This window comes from Oratosquilla oratoria, chromosome 5, assembly GCF_046742065.1.
Source record: "Oratosquilla oratoria isolate Oo_2021 chromosome 5, ASM4674206v1, whole genome shotgun sequence".
Classification (NCBI taxonomy): Eukaryota; Metazoa; Arthropoda; class Malacostraca; order Stomatopoda; family Squillidae; genus Oratosquilla; species Oratosquilla oratoria.
Window position 1 is genome coordinate 29,069,747 of NC_134781.1, and position 17,975 is coordinate 29,087,721.

General features: G+C 40.4%; 1 pseudogene; it reads right to left on the reverse strand.

Moving 5' to 3' along the window:
• The window catches only part of LOC143025423 (uncharacterized), a 137,315-nt pseudogene that overhangs the window by 63,849 nt on the left and 55,491 nt on the right, over window positions 1-17,975 (reverse strand).

Below are 17,975 nucleotides of genomic sequence, written 5' to 3' on the forward strand. Positions count from 1 at the left end.
TTCTTTGTCTAACTTGTTCCAAGTATCTATCACTCTGTCTGGGAAGCTATTTTTTTCAGATCTCTTCTGTGATGATCTTTTTTTAGTTTCTTTTCGTGTCCTCTTGTTTTTCCATTGTCCCATTTCAATAAATCATTCTTATCTAAGATTTCCATTCCCTTCATAATTCTATAGATAGTAGGTCTCCTCTTTCCCTTCTTTGTTCCAGAGTTGGTAATTCTAATTTGGACAGTCTTTGTTCATATGTCATTTTGGAAAGAGTTGGTGCCAGTTTTGTTGTTGCTCTTTGTATTCTTTCCACATACATACATATACCAAGGCTTTTTTCCTCTTACAAGGGAGGTAGCCAAAAAGAAAAAGGCATAAATCCATTCCCACCCTAAATGCACTCCACCCCCTGTATTCTTTCAATTTTTTTTATATTCTTTTTGGTACTGGGTGTCCATAGTGTTGCTGCGTACTCAAGTTTTGGTCTTATTAGTGTAGTTAGAATTTTTTTTATCATTTCCTCGTCCAAATAGGCAAATGCCACTTTTATTGACCTCAATAAATTGTAGGTTTCTCCAACTATTTTATTAATATGCTTATCCTGTGTCAAGTTGTATTCGATGGTCATATCCAGTAGAATGTTGCTCCAAAGTTCTTCTCCCCCTTTTACTATCATTTCTTCATCCTTTGCATGAAAATCATAATTACTATGTTACCACCCTCTTTCAGTAACTCATTTAGCACATTCATTGTGTCTTCCAGTAATTCAAAATTATCACTATCCGACCAAGCCTGTGTTTTTGGTGGTACATACACTGCTACAAACTTTCTGCTTTTCATCTTTTTGTTTACAATTTTGATCATAATTAATTCTACATTGCCTTTGCCTTTATTAATCTTTGTCATATTGAGACCCTTTTTTGGTCAATATCATGACACCTCCCTGCTTGTCTGTCCTATTTTTTGAGCAGTGGTTGTATAGACCTTGTCCCACTATACTTGTTGATAGAGGTCCTTTCAGTTTTGTCTCTACAATTCCCATAATGTCAGGTTTCTCTATTTCTAGATAGTCATTTAGCTCATTAATTCCAGAGATCATGCCATTGATATTTGTGTATGCCACTTTTAGTTTCAAATTTCTTTTCTTTTTGGTTTAAGTTTCCATTTTTTTGATGTGTGGCAATTGTTACTGGGAATCTTGGTGTTTACCTTACTTTGGGAAACTTTCCTTTAAAGTGTTATTTTCTTTGATTTAGGAGACTTTCCTGAAACTTCAAACCATGCCTATCGTAACTTTAAATAAGATATGATTAAACTCTTCTCTTTATTTTGTTTATTAAATCTATGTAACAATTTTGGTTTGATAAATCAGGAACTAACTTTGAGAAATTACTTAAAGTAAATATTAACCCGTGGCCTTCTGAGCTCTTTTTGAACTCATAAGAGTCCCTTGGAATACTGAGCACACTAACATCGGTACAGTGATCAGATTACCCAGAGCTCAGGACGAAGGACTTCTTTTTTGGAAACCTCTAACCAAGGGATCACGTCTTCGGTTCAGAAGGTCTTCGAGAATTTTGGACTTTCTAAAGCATCTACATTTAGAGAATCTACGCAGGTTAAAACAAAGATGACTGGTAAGTTCTCAAATGTATTCCTGAAATATTAAACCATAATTTTCATAGATGTACCATTTTTTCAGTCTCAAGTCCAGCACTCTCCAAAAAAACTTGTTTTTTTCCATCACCATTCACTACCCTTCCTTCTATTTCCTCCCATCCTCCTTGTTCCACACACCATATATGCTTTACCTCTCTGTTGTTTTCTTTGTACCTCTCATCCTACTCTGTAACCAATCTGTGAATGCTTGCTTCTTCTCTTCTACAACCTTCTTTGCTTCCTCATCCCACCATTCACTAACCTTCCTTCTATTTCCTCACATCCTCCTTGTTCCACACACCATATAAGCACACCTTGTGACTCCCTCCTTGAACCATCCCCATGCCTCCTCCACTCCTAGTTATACTCTATCCTTCACTCCCACTCCTCTCTCATCTTCTTGTACTCCTTCTCCTTTTCTTTCTCATTTAAGCAGTTCACTCCCTACCTTCTGTCCTTTTCTTCTTTGTCCATCTATCCTCTACTTTCAACTTACCTTCCAACAAAAAATTATCTGATATTCCCCCACTCTCTCCCCTTAGAACATGTACATCCCCAACATCTACTATAATCCTGGTTACCACTATCTAGCCCATTAATGTTCTACCACCCTTCCATCCACCACCCTCTCCCATGTGTACTTATGCTTCACTTTGTTCCTAAACACTGTACTTGCTATCATCAACTCTCTTTCTAGACACATCCACCATCAACTCTCCACCATGATTTTTTCCTAGAACTCCACACTTCCCAGCCACCCTGTCTATTGATTCCTTTCCTACCCTAGCATTAAGGTCCACCAATACCACTACATTGACATTTCTCCCTAATCCCTTTATGCACTCTTTTAAATCCATCCAAAAAACCTCCTTTTCCTCTACACTCTTCTTACTACCAGGCCCATATGCACTTACAAAATCCCACATCTCCCTTCCCATTTTCACCTTCATCCACATTAACCTTAAAGAAACTTCCTTCCTCTCCACTACACACTTACTTATCTCTTCACTTACTAGTATAGTCACCCCTTCTCTCCCTCGTCCTCTCTTCACTCCTGAGAACCTTCCAACTACACTCCCAAACTCACACTCACCCCTCCCTTTAAACTTAGTTTCACTCAATGCCAACACATCCATCTAATCGTTCTTCTCACATACTGCCTTTCTTTTCCCTTTTGCTCTCATCTGTACCATATCTATGCACATTAAAAGATCCAAACCTTAGGGTACTGGTTGGAAAACTCCTAGACCCTCTTATGCCTTTACTTTTTTTAGGAATGTCCCCTTTGGGGCTACAGGGAGAAGGATGCCTAGTCCTATCCCCATCCCATTTTTTTGTCACCTCGTACAACTCAAGTGGGAAGACTTGGTGGCAGTATTCTTTTCCCCCACCACAGGGTTAGGCAAAAAAAGAAAATGAATATTCAGAGAAATGGTATAGGAGAGTAACAAGGGGTGGGGAGACAGCGTAATGGGGGGACAGTCACAGTGTAATAAAGTATCATCATTCCTCAATGAACAGAGATTTCCTCTATCACAAAATGATGTATGTTTCTGATCCATAGGGGTGCCCTATTAAAACCCTAATGTATCAGCTGCATGCTACTTAGCCACAATAACATGCAGCCAATACCCCAAACCAAATTTCTTACTAATCAATCTCTACTAAGAGTATATGCAACTATAGCAGTGATTATTTAAATTTGATCTGTGAACTTTTTCCAAATCTTATTAAGATAACAAAACAAAGGCATGTGGGATGCCATACTTGAGAATGCGCTGGATGGGTTTGATAAGCACAGATCCTAAGTCAAAGAGCTGGATCTTATGCTGCCGGAGTTCTGTCATGATCCAGGTGAGCAAGGCTTTCCCATCTTCTTCACCATCATACTGAAAACAAAACAAACTATTAACTCCAACAAAGTGAAGGTCTATCTATCTATACACTATTTTTTTCCCTTACAAAGGAGGGAACCAAGCCAAAAAGTACATACCCACTCCCACCCATTCCACTCCCATTCACCACCTTTTTCTTCCTCTCATCTTAGTACATCATGGATGAAAGGTCATCCTTGTATCCCACCCACTGCCCTGGGTCAGAAGCAATGTAGGAAGACAGTATATCCACAGCAAGGCCACTTCACTTAATTGGGAAGCTCCCCTCTCTATCCCCTCTTGTAGAAAAAGAGAAGACAGGGAGAAATCCCTTCAGGCTGTGTCAAAATATCATTCACATAGAACTACTACCTACCCCTCCCATCCTTGCATCAGAGTATCATCTATACATAGCCATTTTCCACTCATCCCTATCTCCTACCTTCTCCCTTCCTTGTTCAACAGACATTCCCCTCTTACTCAATGCACCTTTCACACCATCCATCCATCTCATCCTTGGTCGTCCCCTCAAGTTCACTACATCCACCTCTACCCTCTATACCTCTTTTATTAACCTTTCTTCACTCATTTTTTTTCCATATATCCAAACCATCCCAATACTCTTTCATCAACCCTATCTCCCAACTACCTTTCCACCCCCACTCTCCTCCTCACTTCCTCATTTCTCACTCTATCAAACCATGTAACCCCTATCATACTTCTCAGACATTTCATCTCAAATACATTTAAACTTTTCCTCTCTGCCTCTCTTAAATTCCAAGTCTCTGCCCCATACAGTGCTGTCAGCACAATCACCCCTATTATAATCCATTCCCAACTGCCCATTTCTCATGACACTTTTTAAGCCCCCAAGGTATATACTTGCTTCTCTCAATCTACAATTTACCTCCAAGGTGATGGTACTCTAAATATCTAATTTTGGATAGCAGCAGAAGCTGTGTTTTGAGTGACTGCTATGGTGAAATAAGTATCCAGTTTGATTTACACACAAAATGGATGAAGGAAAAGAAGAAAAAAGGAAAAATGAACCAACGAAGAGAGGACTGGACATGAACAGAGTTGAGTCACCACTGGGGGTGATCCCAAAAAAACTTGTTTGAATGATACCCCAAGGTCTTCTCAAAGGTGGGAAATCAATGATTTTTCAGGGTTTACAAGTGGAAGAGGACTATTAGGTAAAGGTTTAGATGTAGAAAGAGAAACTAGTATAGAAATGTACTAAGAAATCGGAATATTAACGACTTGATGGAGGAACTAATAGATTTAAAAATTTATTATAGAGCAATGCACAGAGGGATTAGCTATCTATGAAAAGCTAATGAAGAAATGAACAGAGATCTTAATGATCTAAAAAATTAATTAAATATGGTCAGAAGTGATAATGAAAGAATGAAAAATGAAGATAAAAACAAAAATGAAGCATTGAAGAAAGAAGTCAAAGAACAAATACAAGCAGTGACTGAAAAAGTTGGAGAATCAATTAAGGAGACGGATCTCCTAGAAATAAAAAATCAATGGAAACAAAAACAAGAAAATCTGAAAATAACAGTTGAAGAAATAGTACAACAGCAGGTAGAGGAAAATGCCAAAGAAATGGTAAAGTATATACATACATATATCAAAGGCTTTTTCCCTTTTACAAGGGAGGTAGCCCAAAAACAAAGGCATAAAAACCATACCCACCCATTCCATCCATATACACTCCACTCCCCTCCACCCTCCCTCTTGTCTAGGCACCTCCTGGATGATGGATCATCCCTGCATCTTGTCCAATGCCCTAGGTCTGAAGCAGTGTCACAAGACACAGCACATCCACAGCAAGGCCACTTCATTAAATTGGCAACCCCCTCTCTCTGTCCCCTCATGTAGAAAATGAGATGACAGGGAGAAGTCCCTTCAGGCTGTGTCAAATTTTTCTCACACATACTACCTCACCCCCCATCCCCCCACCCATTCCACCTCATGCATCACAACATCATCCATATACAACCATTCTCCATTCACCCCTGTCTTCTGTCCTCTCCCTTTCTTAACAGACATTCCCCTCTTCCCCAAAGCCCCTTTTAACCCATTCATCCATCTCATCCTAGGTCGCCCCCTCATGTTTACTCCTTCCACATCTGCCTTCCATACCTCTTTTACTAGTCTTTCTTCATTCTTTCCATGTGTTTAAACCATCCCAATACTCTTTTATCAACCCTATCTCCCAGCTCCCTTTCCACCCATTCTCCTCCTCACCTCCTCATTTCTCACTCTATCTAGCCTTGTAATTCCCATCATACTTCTCAGACACCTCATCTCAAACACATTCAAACTCCTTCTCTCTTCCTCTCTTATGTTCCATGTTTCTGACCCATACAGTGCTGTTGGCACAATCACTCCTTTATTCAATCTCCTCTTAGCATCCATTCCCAAATGTCTATTTCTCATTACACTTTTTAATCCACAAAGGCATTTACTTGCTTCTCTCAATGTACATTATACCTCCACCTCCACTCCTCCCTTTCCTGCCACATTCGCACCCAAGTATCTAAAACTATCTACTTCCTCCAGTTGCTCTCCCTTAATGCTCACTTCCAGTCTGCTGCCACTTTCACCCCTTGTACATCTCATCACCTTTTACCCACATTTATCTTCAACTTTCTTCTTTCACACACTCTCCCAAACTCTGTCACCAACTTCCTCAATCCTTCCTCTGATCCTGCTACAAGTGCAGTGTCGTCTGCAAACAACAGCTGGCTCACCTCCCACTTTTCTCCATTTTCTTTCAACATCTCCAATCCCTGACCCACCACCCTTGCATTTACCTCTTGCGCCACCCAATCTCTGTATAAGTTGAACAGCCAGGGCGACAAAACACATCCTTGATGAAGTCCCACCTTTACCTCAAACCATTCACTCTCTCCATTTCTAATCCTGACACATGCTCTACTACTCTCGTAAAAACTCTTGAAAGCTCCTAAAAGCTTTCCTCCTATCCCGTATATCTGCAATTCCTCCCACAGTGCCTTCCTGTCTACAATGTCATAAGCCTTTTCCAGATCCATAAAAGCCCAAAAAACATCTTTACCTTTTCCTATAGCTTTCTCATATTTCTGTCTTACCACAAAAATCTGATCTATGCATCCTCTACCTGTCCTAAATCCACACTGTTCCTCACCAATTACTCCCTCTGTTCCTCTCCTAATCCTCTCAATCAAGATCCTCCCATAAGCCTTCCCAACTACACTTAACAAGCTGATCCCTCTGAAACTACTACACTCACACTTGTCCCCTTTCCCCTTGTAGAGTGGAACTATACAGGTACTCCTCCAGTCCTCCGGCACTCTACCATCTCCAACAAAACATTCAATAACCTTTATGCATGGGGGGACGGAGAGGGGGGGGTCGCCGATTTAATGAAGTGGCCTTGCTGTGGATGTGCTGTGTCTTGTGACACTGCTTCTGACCCAGGCCGTGGACAAGGTGCAGGGATGACCCGTCATCCAGGAGGTGCTAAGATAAGAGGGAGGATGGAGGGGTGTGGAGTGTATTCAGGGATGGAATGGGTGGGAATGATTTTATGCCATTTACTTTTTGGCTACCTCCCTTTTTGGTAATTAAATTAATTAAAGAAAAGGAAAACTGGGTAAGAGACACAGTGGATAAAAAAAAAAGTGCATTGGGACAATACTCTAGAGAAAAACACTATAGGCCACTAAAAATCAAACTAAGTTCTCAAATCATAGCTGAAGAGATACTACCAAAGGCAACAAAGCTGGCAAATAGTGAAAATCACAAAAATGTATGGATAAAAAAGGAAATGAGCAATGCAGAAAAAGAAAGAAAAGATACTTAGAAATGAAGCAAATTAAAAAAACGAGAGAAGAACGGAGACTGAAAAGAATGGGTTTTTTGAAGAGTACTGGACCTGAGGCTGAGGCTGAAAAAAAAGGAAACAAACCAAAAAAAAAAAGAAGAAAATAAATTAAAAATAACGTATACTAACATAGTATGATTTCAGGACTAAATGAATTAAATGACTATCTGTCAATAGAGAAACCAGACATAATGGGAATTGTGGAGCAAAATTTAAAAGTCCACTACCACCAAATACTGTGGGACAAGGTCTCTACAATCATTGGGCGGAAATAGAACAGAGAAACATGGTGGAGGATTCATGATTTTGACTAAGAAAGGCTTAAATGTGACTAAGATAACAGAAGGAAAAGATAATGTGGAGTTGATCATGATGTAAGTTAAAAACAGAAACATGAAAAGTAGAAAATTTGTAGTAATATATCTGCCCCCAGAAACACAGTCTTGGACAGATAGTGATCAATCCAAAATACGGGAAGACACAGAAAAATGCATCAATTGAATTACTGAAAGGAGGAAACATAGTCGTTGTGGGTGACTTTACCTCAAAAGAAATATGTTGGGAAGATATGACAGTGAAAGGTGGAGAAGAACTTTGGGGAAATATTCTACTGGATATGACCATTGAATACACATTGACTCAATGGGTAAAGGAGAATACCAGATATACAGTGAAGAACCGTTAAGACTAGATTTGATATTTACATCAAAGCCTGAAATTGTGGATAAAATGGAATACAAGACACCAATTGGGAAGAGTGACCACATACTAATAGAGTTCAAACTTAAAGAACAAATTGATTTGAGAAGAAATGAGAAACATAGAAAAGGAAGACTAACGTACAACAAAATGTATTTTGAAAAACATAGAATTTTTTTTCAAAATGCGAACTGGGAAAAATTCTTAAATAAACAAAGATGAAAGAGAAATGGAACATGTTAAAAGAAAATTACAAGGAGGTAACAGATAAATAGTTACCAAAGAAGAAACAAGATCAGGTGTATATAAAGTGCTGGTATAAAAAAAGTGTAGTGAAGCTATAGAAGAGACAAAGCCTGGAGAAGATGGAAAAAAAAAAGGCAAATATACATCAAACTAAGAAACAAATATGTAAAAATATGCAGGGAAGAAAAAAGAAACTATGAAAAGGACATAATAGAAAAATGCAAGGACCAAACTAAACTATTCTGGAGGTACGTAAATGACAAACTAAAAGACGAACATGAAATAGTGAAACTGCGTGAAGGAAATAACGAATATATAGATGATGTAGAAATGGCTAAAATTATGATCAAACATTTAAAATCTGTATTGACAATTGAAAGTTTACAAAATTGGGAGGACAGAGAGTAGGATCCCCCCCCAATGAAAGAAATAATACATACATACATACATATACCAAGGCTTTTTCCCCCTTACAAGGGAGGTAGCCAAAAAGGAAAAGGCATAAAATAATTTCCACCCATTCCATCCCTGAATACACTCCACACCCCTCCACCCTCCCTCTTATCTTAGCATCTCCTGGATGACGGGTCATCCCTGCACCTTGTCCACTGCCCTGGATCACAAGTAGTGTCACAAGACACAGCACATCCACAACAAGGCCGCTTCATTAAATTGGAGACACCCCTCTCCGTTTCCTTGTGCATAAAAGGAGAGGACGGGGAGAAATTCCTTCGGGCTGTGTCACATTTTGCTCACACATACTACCTCACCCTCCATCCCCCCGCCCATTCCACCTCATGCAATCACAACATCATCCATATACAACCATTCTCCATTCACCCCTCTCTTCTATCCTCTCCCGTCCTTCCTCAACAGACATTCCCCTCTTCCCCAAAGCCCCCTTCACCCCATCCATCCACCTCATCCTAGGACGTCCCCTCATGTTCACTCCCTCCACATCTGCCTTCCATACCTCTTTTACTAGTCTTTCTTCACTCATTCTTTCCATGTGTCCAAACCATCCTAATATTCTTTCATCAACCCTATCTCCCAGCTCCTTTTCCACCCCTGTTCTCCTCCTCACCTCCTCATTTCTCACTCTATCTAGCCTAGTAACCCCCATCATACTTCTCAGACACCTCATCTCAAACACATTCAAACTCCTTCTCTCTTCCTCTCTTATGTTCCATGTTTCTGACCCATACAGTGCTGTTGGCACAATCACTCCTTCATACAGTCTCCTCTTAGCATCCATTCCCAAATGTCTATTCCTCATTACACTCTTTAATCCATCGAGGCATTTACTCGCTTCTCTCAATCTACATTCTACCTCCACCTTCACTCCACCTTTTCCTGCCACATTTGCACCCAAGTATCTAAAACTATCCACTTCCTCCAGTCGCTCTCCCTTAATGCTCACTTCCAGTCTACTGCCACTTCCACCCCTTGTACATCTCATCACCTTACATTTACCCAAATTTATCTTTAGCTTCCTTCTTTCACATACTCTCCCAAACTCTGTCACCAACTTCCTCAATCCCTCCTCTGATCCTGCCACAAGCGCAGTGTTGTCCGCAAACAACAGCTGGTTCACCTCCCACTTTTCTCCATTTTCTTTAACCATCTCCAATCCCTTGCCCACTACCCTTGCATTTACCTCTCGCACTACCCCATCCATGTATAAGTTGAACAGCCAGGGTGACATAACGCATCCTTGACGAAGTCCCACCTTTACCTCGAACCACTCACTCTCTCCATTTCTAATCCTGACACAAGCTCTACTACTCTCATAAAAACTCTTGAAAGCTCCCAGAAGCTTTCCTCCTATCCCGTATATCTGCATAACCTCCCACAGTGCCTTTCTGTCTACCCTATCATAAGCCATTTCCAGATCCATAAAAGCCCAAAAAACATCCTTCCCCTTTCCTATAGCTTTCTCACATATCTGTCTTACCACAAAGATCTGATCTACACAACCTCTACCTGTCCTAAATCCACACTGTTCCTCACCAATTACTCCCTCTGTTCCTCTCCTAATCCTCTCAATCAAGATATAAGCCATAAGACTTCCAAACTACACTTAACAAGCTAATCCCTCTGAAACTACTACATTCACACTTGTCCCCTTTTCCCTTGTTAAGAGGAACTATACATGCACTCCTCCAGTCCTCCAGCACTCTACCCTCTCTCCAGCAAACATTAAATAACCTCACCAGCCAGTCCATCATCACTGTACCTCCCTTTTTCAGACATTCTGTATGGCATCCATCCAGACCAGGTGCCTTACCTGCTTTCATCATCTTAACAACTGCCTTCACCTCATCCTTCCTTATTTCTCCTCCATTCTCCTCACTCATCACTCTCATTTTCTTCGCATTTCCCACTGCAGCTATCTTTCCCTCCCTATCCTCCTTCAGATTTAGCAACTCCCTAAAATATTCTGCCCATCTTCCTCTTACTACCTTCTCTTCCATTATCATCTCTCCATCTGCACATTTTACCTTTTCTTCTCTACTTGATTCGCCTCCTCTTCCTCTCTTAATTTCTTTCCAAAACATCTTTTTATTACTTTCAAAATTTTCTGTCATACTCTTACCCCATTTTACATCTGCTCTCCTCTTTGCCTCCTTTACCTTGTGCTTTACTTCTCTTCTCTTTCCTTTGTACCTCTCATATGACTCCCTTGTCCTATTTTGTAATCAATCTGTGAAAGCTCGCTTCTTCTCTTCTACAACCTTCTTTGTTTCCTCATCCCACCATTCACTTCCCTTCTATTTCCTCCCATCCTCCTTGTTCCACACACCATCTTTGCACACTTTGTGACTCCCTCCTTGAACCATCCCCATTCCTCCTTCACTCCTAGTTCTACTCTATCCTTCACTCCCTCCCACTCCTCTTTCAGTTTCTTTCCGTACTCCTTCTCCTTTTCCTTCTCATTCAAAGAGTTCACTCTAAGCACCTCCCTACCTTTTGTCCCTTTCCTCTTTCTCCATCTATCCTCCACTCTCAACTTACCTTCCACCAAAAAATGATCTGATATTCCCCCACCCTCTCCCCTTAGCACATGTACATCCTTAACTCTTCCTATCATAATACTATTTACCACTACATAGTCCATCAACGCTCTATCTACCACCCTTCCCTCCACCACCCTCTCCCATGTGTACTTATGCTTGACTTTCTTCCGAAACACTGTATTTGCTATCATCAACTCCCTTTCTAGATACATTTCCACCATCAACTCTCCACTATGATTCTTTTCTGGAACTCCACATTTCCCAACCACTCCATCCACTGGACCATTTCCTACCCTACTATTAAGGTCTCCCAGTACTATTACATTGACATTTCTCCCTAAATCCTCTATGCACTCATTTAAATCTATCCAAAAGGCCTCCCTTTCTTCTACACTCTTCTCACTGCCAGGCCCATATACACTTACAAAGACCCACATCTCCTTCCCCAGTTTCACCTTCATCCACATTATCCTTGAGGAAACCTTCTTCCACTCCACTACCCGTTTACCTATCTCTTCACTTACTAGAATAGCCACCCCTTCCCTCCCTCGCCCTCTCTTCACTGATTTATTAAAGTGGGATAAAAAAAAAAAAAAAATCAAGACATGAAAAGAAACTTAAAAAGTATACTTCCAGAAGAGATCTGAAAAAGAATATCTTCCCACACGGAGTGGCAGATATCTGGAACAAATTCAATGAGGAAACAGCAAGTGCAAAAAACATTCCAAAATGTAAGATCAAACTGGATGCTGAAAGATATAGCTCTCTTCCCATAATATACAGCCTGAAGGGATTTCTCCCCATCTCCTTTTCTGCATGAGAGGACAGTTTTTTTTTTTTTTTTTTTTTTTTTTTTTTTTTTTTTTTTTTTTTTTTATTTTTTTTTTTTGTCAATTTAATGAAGCGACCTTGTTGTGGATGTGTTGTGTCTTGCAACACTGCCTCTGACCCAGGACAGTGGACAAGATGCAGGGATGACCCATAATCCAGGAGATTCCAAGATAAGAGGGAGGGAAGAGGGGGGAGGGGAGTGGAGTGTGATAGGGATGGAATGGGTGGGAGTGGTTTTTATGCCTTTGTTTTTTGGCTACCTCCCTTATAAGGGGGAAAAAAGCCTTTGGTATATGTATGTATGTAAATACAACTAGGTACGTAAATACTTAAGAGGGTTGACCACAGATTTCACAATTTTGATGTTTTATAACAAATAAATTTCTCAGGTTGTTGGTAAAAATAACAGAGAATATGATCAGTGAAAACAATAGAGAATATCAATGTACAGCCATATCTATAATGGCCTATTTCAATGAAAGAACCAACACAAACCGCAAACAAAAAGCACAACTCTAACCTTCTTGATCATTTTTTCCACAAAGAAGTGATTTGCACAATAGACTTTGTACACTTGGCAGAGATTGTCTGCATGCTCAAGGAACAGTGGACCAACCATGAGTTCTTCATCTTCTTTGTAGCCCACTTTATGCATCCCAGCCAGGAAGTCTTTGGCCACTTGAATCACCTGTTGATTTTAAATAATAATCAGTTTATTGAGTTAACAGTGATACAGTGATACATTGACAATATACAATTTCAGTTAATTTTAGGACTAGACTAAATTGTATGTGAACATGAAGGGTGAGGCTCAAGGAACTGAAGAGTTTTAAATATTTGGGGCTGTGTGTGGCAGTGCATGGAGTGGTGGTCGGTGTGAATTATAGAGTAAAGAAAGGGGGTAAATGTCTCAAGTGAATGAAAAATGTTTTGAGAAGTAGGTATTTGGGGATACATGAGAAGAGAATGTTGTATGATGGAGTGACTGTGTGCACACCACTGTATGAACTGGAGATTGAAATGTAAAAGAGGCAGAAAGGAAGTGTATGAATGTGCTTGTGATGAACTATTTGAGATATATATTAACCCATTCAACTCCGATGACAAGATGTCTTGTCATATGGTCAAATAAAACAAAAAATCATAAAACACCAAAATGTTTGATCAAACACCAGAATAATATGACGTCAATCCTCGCTTCGCTCGCAGCGAAGCGAGGACTGACGTCATATTTTTCTGGTGTTTGATCAAACATTTTGGTGTTTTATGATTTTTTGTTTTATTTGACCAAATGACAAGACATCTTGTCATCGGAGTTGACTGGGTTAAGTGCTACAAGAATGAATAGTGATAAGTTGTTGTATAGAATAAATCAAGGAGTGAAGAGGTAGTTTGGGCATATGGAATGAATGAACAAGGAAATAGTCAAAAAGTTTGTGGAAAGTAGATGTGGATGTAGGGAACCCAAGATGACCAAAAATGGGGCTGATGGATGAGGTCAAAGGGGGATTTGGTTGCATGAGGAATGTCTGCAGAAAAGAATAGAGAATGTAAATGATTGAAGTGAACAGAGGAAGACTGAATAGATAAAAGGATGACAGCCTGAAGGGACTTCTTTTTCATCTGCTCTGTAAAGTTTTCAAATGGATGAGGAGAGAAGTCAGTATAAAATGCTGCAGTAGGGGTAACCCTTTTTGACTGTCAGGTCCTGCAGTGGAAGTACTGTCTCACTGCATTCCTCAAACCAATCTGTGAGGTGGGGGATAGGGATGACTCTTCATCCATGAGGAACTATGATGGTAAGGGCTTAAATATGTTTTCATGTAGATGCAGTAGGTGTGTGCTTTGATCTGGCCATCCCCTTTTCAGGGGGAAAGGGCCTTTGGTATGTATGGATGTAGAATGAATAAGGCATACAATTTTTTAATCAATCACAATACATATTTCTAGCTTTCCTTCTGTCTTTTTAAATTCCATCATTGATCCCTCAGTGACTTGCCAGCTCCTCTCTTTTACTTACCAAAGCATATACAAGAAAAATTAAATGAAAAAAATAAAATAAAAATAAAATAAAAAATCACTATAAAATTATTAGTCTTTCATTACTAGTTTTTGAGTGCAGATGAACATACCTCATTCATATTCCCCAGAACAGTTTTTATATCAAAGTTGGCAGCTTCCTTCTGCCTCTTAGCAAGTCCCATGACCTGTACTAATGCTTCTAGGTCATGAATATATTCATGTTCTGTAGTCACCATTTCCTGTACTAACTCTCTCCTGGTATTTGTTTTTTCCCTTTGCCATGGCATTTTCCTTCATCTCTGACATAGAAATCCTTCTATCTTCAGTGTCTTCAGTATCTGTTCCTGGAAAATAGTAAGTACATAACCATGGTGACTTCACACAATACTGATGTAGACCAAATTCATCTCAAATAATTTATTCTCACTCCCAATCCTCATGCAGGACCCACGACCCATGTAAAAACTACAAGTCATCTTCAACAGACGTTCCACTATTCCATATTTGTAATGCACTCCACAAAGCTTCTGTCAAACCAATAATATGCCATCCCCAAGTTTGTTGAAAACTAAAAAACATTCCTACCATTTGATAAAAACATCTTACATACTTGTCGTACTACAGAAACAACCTACACACCCTCTAACTTTCCCAAATAATTTTAGAAACATAAAAAAAGAGGCATCATGTAAGGTATATCAGTCTAGTGAGGGAAAAACAACAGGTACCTGTAGGTGGCAGTCCTATAAGATGGACATCAGAGAGAAGCTGTTCTCCATCTTAAAAACCTACAAACATCCTCACCTTCACCTGGTTGTGAAGCTTCAAGGAACTGACACTCCATCTCTGGACTGGGTTCAAGACATCCATTAATTTGTCCTAAATTTCCTCCACTTTTCATATGAAGAAAACTGACAAATGGTAAATACTCCCCTCCCACAACTATAAACTGGTGACACAGAGACAGCCCTACACTAATACAATACATAGTAAGTGACAAAGCACAGCATACAGAGTTATCAGGCACTCAAGTAACCCTTGTCACATCTGTTCTCCCGGAAATAACAATCAATGCAGCTGTGGCTGACAACCTCATTCCTATCCAAAATTAATATCCACGTGAACGTGAACAAGTTGCTTAAACACGGGAAAGGAAACATAGACTGGAAGTGAAGTATTTGTTCCTGATGTTTCATCTACTGACTTTTTCAAAGAAATGAGCAAACTGGATCGTGCAGAGTTTATATGCTTGGTAGCTCATGGAGGTATGTGAGCATGGTGCACTGTACTCTGATTACCCTGCTGAGATGCCTGAGACAGCAGATCGTGAAGTGTCAGCCTTAATATTGATGTTGGGATGGATAGTGATAAATGCAGCTTCTATGGATTTCCAGGTCTTCTCATCCATACCTTTGTGTAATACTTTAGCCCTGTTCCATTGTGGGAGGTGTCCAGATTCGTCCACATGCACTATCATGGCATTGGTAAACCTATGGTGATAGAGGTCGGCCTTAGGTTCCCTAATCCTTGTGTTAAGCCCAATCTTCATCTCGCCATAGTATGCCTTATCACATGATGCACATGGGATTTTATACATGATGCTGTCCTCCCTTCCCCTCATCTTGGTCCTGCTTCTTACTTTGTCACTGATCTTCATCTCTGATGTTATTGCTGCTTTTACTTCTGCTCCTGAGCATTCTAGTAATATCTCTTACCTTCTCTGAGTTAGGAAGCGCCATGTATGATGTCCTGTTGGTGGCATTGTTCTCTCCTTCTTTTGACCTGCTTACATTGATGATTTTTTCCACTCTCTGCCTTAAGCTTAGGATCATGCCCTTGGGGTAGCCTAGTTCCAAGAAGGCCGTGAAGAGAGGGCTAAACACAAGGATCAGGGAACCTAAGGCTGACTTCTGACACTGCTTTCACTTCATCTTTCCTTATTTCTCCTCATTTTCCTCATTTATCACTTTCATTTTCTTAGCGCTTCCCACTGCAACTACCTTTCCTTCCCTATCCTCCTTCACATTTAGCAACTCCCTAAAACACTCTACCCATCTTCCTCTTACTGCTGTCTCTTCCATTATCATCTCTCCATCTGCACCTTTTACCTTTTCTTCTCTACTTGATTCGCCTCTTCTTCCTCTCTTAATTTCTTTCCAAAACATCTTTTTATTACTTTCAAAATTTTCTGTCATACTCTTACCCCATTTCACATCTGCTCTCTTCTTTGCCTCCTTTATCTTATGCTTTACTTCTCTTCTCTTTTCTTTGTACCTCTCATATGATTCTCTTGTCCTATTTTGTAACCAATCTGTGAATGCTCATTTCTTCTCTTCTACAACCTTCTTTGCTTCATCATCCCACCACTCACTACCCTTCCTTCTATTTCCTCCCATCCTCCTTGTTCCACACACCATCTTTGCACACCTTGTGACTCCCTCCTTGAAACATTCCCATTCCTCCTCCACTCCTAGTTCTACTCTATCCTTCACTCCCTCCCACTCTTCTCTCAGCTTCTTCTTGTACTCCTTCTCCTTTTCTTTCTCATTTAAGCAGTTCAGTATGATGACGCCTACATTGGTGTCATGAGGTGTGAGTGGGTACACAAGGATGTCTGCATCGGTGTCTTGATTGTGTATTTTTGTGTGGTTGTACATGAGTTACCCCGGATTCTGTGAACTGGTTTGATCATGTTTTCTGTGTTTATTATTACTCAGAGTAAAAGAGAACAAGTAATACAGCAGTGAATTGTACACATGGCAGCCGATGCTGTGTGCAAGAATTTCACTCATACTGAAGTGGTTAAGCAGTTTACTCTCAACACTTCTGTCCTTTTCTTTTTTCCCCCATCTATCCTCCACTCTCAACTTACCTTCCACCAAAAAATTATCTGATATTCCTCCACTCTCTCCCCTTAGAATACGTACATCCTTAACCACGGAAACTTTCACCAATGTAGACAACATTAACACCAGCTTGGTAACAGTTGGCAATCTTATAAAAAAAAAAAAAAAAAAAGTAGGGAAAATGTTCGTCAAGCAGGGTTGTAAAAAGGTCTACATTGGTGAAAGTTTCCGTGGTGTTGATAAAAGAAAACATACATATACCAAGGCTTTTTCCCCCTTACAAGGGAGGTAGCCAAAAAGAAAAAGGGATAAAATGATTCCCATCCATTCCATCCCTGAATACACTCCATACCCCTCCACCCTCCCTCTCATCTCAGCACCTCCTGGATGACGTGTCATCCCTGCACCCTGTCCACTGCCCTGGGTTAGAAGCAGTGTCGCAAGACACAGCACATCCACAGCAAGGCCGCTACATTAAATCAACGACCCACCCTCTCCGTCCTCCCATGCATAAAGGAGAAGACGGGGAGAAATCCCTTCGGGCTGTGTCAAAAATTGCTCACACATACTACCTCACCCCCCATCCCCCCACCCATTCCACCTCATGCATCACAATATCATCCATATTCAACCATTCTCCATTCACCCCTGTCTTCTGTCCTCTCCCATCCTTCCTCAACAGACATTCCCCTCTTCCCCAAAGCCCCCTTCACCCCATCCATCCACCTCATCCTAGGACATCCCTTCATGTTCACTCCCTCCACATCTGCCTTCCATACCTCTTTTACTAGTCTTTCTTCATTCATTCTTTCCATGTGTCCAAACCGTCCTAACACTCTTTCATCAACCCTATCTCCCAACTCCCTTTCCATCCCTGTTCTCCTCCTCACCTCCTCATTTCTCACTATCCAGC